This window comes from Myotis yumanensis, unplaced genomic scaffold (assembly GCF_028538775.1).
Source record: "Myotis yumanensis isolate MYYU_CA2020_CCGP unplaced genomic scaffold, mMyoYum1.0.hap1 SCAF_2, whole genome shotgun sequence".
NCBI classification, from domain to species: domain Eukaryota; kingdom Metazoa; phylum Chordata; class Mammalia; order Chiroptera; family Vespertilionidae; genus Myotis; species Myotis yumanensis.
The window spans coordinates 50,182,104-50,188,103 of record NW_027223753.1 but is presented as its reverse complement, the minus strand read 5'-3'; positions in this window follow the sequence as shown (position 1 = coordinate 50,188,103).

The following is a 6,000-nucleotide window of genomic DNA, read 5'->3' as shown; positions in this document are numbered from 1 at the left end:
GTGTAACGCAGTAATTTTTAAAACCATAAGTCAAATATTCTGTCTTTGATCAATCTAAGATCAGCATTAACCTACTTTGGTAGTTATTAGCCATTCTTGGATATGGAAAAGTACCTCTAGATTGATCTAAAGAGTGACATCTGAAATCCGTGAACTAGTCCAATCCACTAGTATTACATTCTTTCCTGCTTTTCACTTGGAAAGTAGATGTCTGGGAGCTCAACATAATCAGGATTAAGTGTTGTAAAGTATAAAAGGATGAGAGTCTATTTGGGTTTTCACGTTATTGACATTCTATGGGATAACAGTACACAATCAGTCGGTTATCATTTTGAGTTGCAAAGAGATTTTGTGATTAAAATCAGGAAAAAAATCACTGAATCATCACAAGTAGAGAAGTAGTCTTGACTTTTATGGCACTCAAAATTAGTGAAGAAAAAAGTCTCAAAATCCTGCAGTGATATCAAAATATTAGCACTGCATCAGCCAGCATAGCTGTCTACCTATTTCAGAATTGTTTTAGCTTCATATTTAAGAATACTTTATAAAGCTTTCCCTGCCTAGTCCACTATATAAACATCTCTGGTCTCTGCCAGTTTTGGGGTGGACCTGAGCTGATTTGTATCCTAAAAGTTGGAGCCAGAACAGCTCAAAAGCACTTCTGCTACCTTGAATATAGTTATGACAAACTCAAAGTTTTGTGGAAGTAGAAAAAAGAACAGCATCAGGAATTCTTGGTCATTAATGGACAAAAATACTTTCAGTGAAAAATACCACACAGTAATCTTGACAGCCAAATCTGTTTTACCATGTTCTGCTGCTCCTCACATCATGATCAAGTTCCCACGCATACTGTCTAAATGGACTATGGCCACAACTAATTGACAGGTATATAAAAACCCCACCAATGAAGCTCCTTGGATGGGAATTTATAACAGCACAAAATAAAGGGGTTAGCCTCAAATCACAAAAGTCTGTATTTTTTGTTTTCAAAGAAGGCTTTAGCATAGAAAAGAAGATGATGATGATGGTGATGATGATGATAACAAGTCTTTATACATCTCACTAGTTGATAAGCACTATTCTTGGTTATCTATATGTTTTAATTTATTTATTCTTCTAAAAAGACTCTTGTAAGGTTAGTACTATTTCTATCCCCACTTTAAAGATGTGAAAACTGAAGGTCAGACAGGCAAATTAACTTGTCCAAGCTTACACAGATAATTAGTAACAAAGCAGAGATCCACCCTGGCAGTCTGCTCTATCTGAGCTCTTAACTCCTGTTTTATCATCAGTAAAAACTGAGTGAGTGAATGGATGCATAGCAGCAAAATATTTCAAGAGCAAAAGATTTCATATTTATATATACACTGAATATGCTGCAATTCTTGGGCCCATCTTTCAGAAATCTAAATAAGCAAACTTATGACCTACAGGTTCCACAAAATCTAATTTCAAAGCCAACAGAGAAAAAGCTGAAAACCAATGCAATATGAACATTGTAACATGAGATCAATAGATAGGCGGCACCTGTAAATACAGAAAGCAATTTTAATTACCCACTTCTCATATTTATTAATTCTCCAGGACACAAAACTCTCATCAATGTTTATTCCCTCAGCATGTGAAGCTACTGAAATCTCTGCTGGGTTTCTCATCCTCACAGCTTTCTTTCTCAGCCTCTCAGATTATTCATATCATATGAGTAACAGTCTAGCCAGTTCTAACCTTACCTACCAGCTCTAAGATGGACCCAGGACCAAGACCCGACTAAGCAAAGCAGAAAATCCCCTCAACACAGTGATTGGGACAATAGTTGGATGCAGAACCCACACTGCTCCTATCACTGTCAGGCCCAGGATTGTCACTAGAATTATTGGGAAAGGACCACTCTGTGTCATTGTGTTTGCTGAGCTGGGCCACCACAAGAATAGAACCTGTGAGGGAAGCAGAACTAAGGAATGGAAAGAAAAAAATCCTGATCTCTGCACTCCCTGATATTCATCCTCACCTAAAGGAAAAGGGGGAAAATCCTATATAATAAAAGGCTAATATGCAAATCAACTGAATGGTGGAATGACCAGTCACTATGAGATGCACTGACCACCAGGGGGCAGATGCTCAACATAAGAGCTGCCCCCTGGTGCTCAGTGCGCTCCCACAGGGGGAGTGCCGCTCAGGCAGAAGCAGGGCTCACGGTTGGCAAGCCCAGTGGCAGTGGCGGGAGCCTCTCCCACCTCCATAGCAGGTGGACATCCCCCAGGGGTCCTGGACTGTCAGAGGGCACAGGCTGGGCTGAGGGACTGCCCCGGTTCCCGCCCCAGTGCACAAATGTTGTGCACCGGGCCTCTAGTTATTACATAAGGGTCTTAGGAGTCAAAGTGACGAGACTGCATGCCATTAGAATTTATATCTTTCCTTTATGTTTTTCTTTTTGCTCATGCTAGCTTGAATTAGCTTTCTATAATCTGTATATGAAAGAATCTTGATAATACAGTTGGTAAACATTTTCTGATCATTTTGTGGAGAAGGATTTGCTAAGCAAAAAAAAAAAAAGAATAAATCTCAAAAAGATGTAAAGATTTCCCTTATGTCCATAGATAAAAGCCACTGTGATGCTTCCCAATAAGATATTTGAAATTAGGAAAATAAGATTGCTCTGTGTGAATTAAATGAAGAAATCAATACTTAACGAATAAGAATTAAGATATGCAAAGTCACACTAAGGCTAGAATGTAGATTTTATTCTGGTGCACAGTTTTCTGAATTAAAACAGAGGTTTATGGATCCTTCTTTGTAAAGGGTCACTCACACAAAACATCTTCACTGGTGTTATTGTTTTTTGATCCAAAGAATCAGATCCAGGCCATTTAACCCAAAAACCACACCTGTAGTCACTCCCTATTACTTTTTGTTTTGTATGGGTGAGGCTTTCAATGTGTAAAACTCTGCATAGAATGCAGCTTAGAAAAGAGGGAGGGAGAGAGATTCTTATAACATGTTTCAATTCCACCAGGGCTCCAGGACTCAGGTGAGAAGAAGAGAGGTTAAATAAGGTTATTTTCAGTGAGCTGAAAACATTGTACTTTAATTATAAAATTGCAGGTTAAATAAGCTAACAAGAAAGAGGACAGGAAATGAAGACAGAGGCAGTTTGGGAACCAAGGGATTTCTCCCGTCACTGTAGCAGCTGCTGGCTTTCCTGCCGAGTTCCTTAGAGATGTCTGCATTTCCTGAAATCAGATTTCTTGAATAAGCTTAGGAATTCCACCCCATGGCTTCTTTTTATGTACTAGTAAACACCAACACATAAAATTACATTCTAATAAAACAAAGTTACAAGTGTTTGGTCTAAAAAATGTTGGTTTGATTGCTTAAAAGTTAAATATAACTATTTCAATTTGTTATTTTGATGTCACATATATTCCATATATTTGGCCTCTGAACCACAGTGATTCGATACAGGTTGTAAATACACAAGCAAAAAGCAAATAATGTCTCACAAATCCTTTACCAAGCTTCAGCCTGCTTGCTTCACCAAACTTGTAGCTGGTTTTATGGAATTAACTAGTCCAGTAAATCAAAATTCAGTCATTTTATGTTAAGCTAGCTAACTGTTAGGACAAATGCCTATTACACATCATCGAAATGAAAATAAGAACAATGGGAAATTTTCCTGGAAAAGTGCTCTATTCACTGCCTCTATTTTGTGATGCAAAGATAAAAACAACCTGAGTCACACAGGTAACCTACGAGGAAAGGATGGGTTTCTATTCCATGTAAATTATTACTCTGGGATTTGGCAAAGTTTGTCACAGCTTTAATATACTGATTGAAAAACCATATTTAGAACTGGCAGATAGAGCAATTTTAGCAACCTTGAGGCCTTTTTTGCTCTTTGAAGTCTGCAGAGTGGCCATAACCGGTGCCCACAGCATTATGTTTGCCGTCTGTTTTCTCTACCCCCTGGGAACTTTGTGCAATAATGATGCTGGCCCTTTGATGTCCACTCTCAAAGTTTTTGATCTTGAAAGTAGAAAGTAAATATATTTGTTTATTTCTAAAAACAATTTTCACACAAGAAACCTGTACTCACCTGTTGTTTATTTCATCGAATGGTTTTGTTTTCTCCTGAGTCTTTTCATTTATTGAATATAATAGAATCTAAAAACTGTGTTATGATCTTTTGGGTTTCCATTAGCACCCCCACTAATTGGTGAGCAGCAATAGCCATGTGTTTGTGCAGAGGGAGCTAGGAGTGCAGCAAGTAAAATGGAAGGACCTGCTTAGGCACGAATGCTAACAAAACAGTATTTAAAACAGCATCTAGGTGGAAGCCCAGCAGGAAGCTGGAGGTCTGAGGCAGGCAGGAAAGCACAGCCATGATTATCCAGCCTGAACCTGCCAACACCGTGTCAGCTACTTACCTCTATCCTGCTCTGAGAGATGGTTCCTCTACTGGGAAGCCCAGGAAATCAGATCAGATTACTGCCTAAACGAGGACAAAGCACACCCACAGAAGGGGTTTCTTTTCATCATTTTAGAGACTCCTTCCCATTTCATCAACTGCAGAGAACTGATGCATTAGGTTTGCAGGAACACTTGCCATGGACGCTTAACATTAATTGAAAAGGTGGCTTAGAATTCAATCAGAATTGGGATGTGCTAACCAGGAATAATTTTCAAATGGTACAATCATGATCCTCATACAAATGTAGAATGAACATTTGTCCAAAATTTATTTAGCTAATTAAATGATGAAGGACCAGTGGATTGTCAAGGTGGTTCAAAGGGTATTTTAGGAACTAGATATTCATAGAACATCTTCTAAAGAAAATTTGGGAAAGATTACTGTGTTAAAGTGAAACACACACACACACACACACCACCACCACCACCACCACCACCACCAACAACAACAACAACAACCTAATAATGTTATATAGCTCCCTTTAGGGTTAACTTTTCTATGACAAAAATTATTTGCATCTCATTCAAAGGTCTTTAAGTTCACAGTCTTAATTCTTAGTAAATAATAAATAGCAATGTCAAGCAATGGTACATTCTAAAAATTAACGTTAAACAAAGCTTCAGTGAAACATTAAAAAGATATGCAAACATCATTTTGCCTTATTTACCGATTTTTAAAATACTCTTTTCTTAAAAATACTAAGAAGATAGGTAGGAAATAATTATTTGTATGTATAACTGGTACTGTTGTAATTAACCCAGTTATGAATACCAGGAAAGGAGCGAAGGGAAGGTCAAGTATTATAGGCATGCCCTTTGTGCAGCTTTGCCAGGAACTATAGTGTAACACTCCCCAGGGGGCCACCTGTCTATTCCTCCCAGATGGCTGGGGGAAGGAACGGAACAGGGGGAGATTAGACTCATGCCCAGGAGAGTCTGGATGACACAGGGAAGGTACTTGTCTGTCTGTCACACCTGGGAAGAGGTCATTGACCAGAGTAAGTATGACCACTGCAAGCACTGGCAGATTTGATATATTTCATCCCAAAGAAGTTCGCTCTCAGGCCTTCTTGGTCACTCTCTTGGTTCCCCTGCATTTGTCCACATGGCTTCTGCCCATATGGACCCCACACTATGGACAAACGGACTGTAACTAGTCTGATGCTAGTACCACCCAATTCCACCATGGAAAGGAAGCTTTGGACGCTGGCTTTGCCTCTAGCTCTACTGAATCCCCAGCTGCACATCTCCCAGGACTGGATTAAGGGAAATGGGACTTTGGAAACAGAGGGATACAATTCCATGCAAATAAAAATTACTCATCCTCCAGTGCAAGTCTCAGAAAATTATTTTTCTCAAGATATTGTAAGGACCCCACCCCAGCACTCAGTGGAGAAAGGGATATCCCACTTCCACTGATAACATAACTAAGACGTGCCGTTTTCTCCTCAATGTGTAAGAGCTATATATAATTGGTCACCTTATTTTTTTTTTATATGTGTCAACCAATTGTTTTAAAATACCACTTCT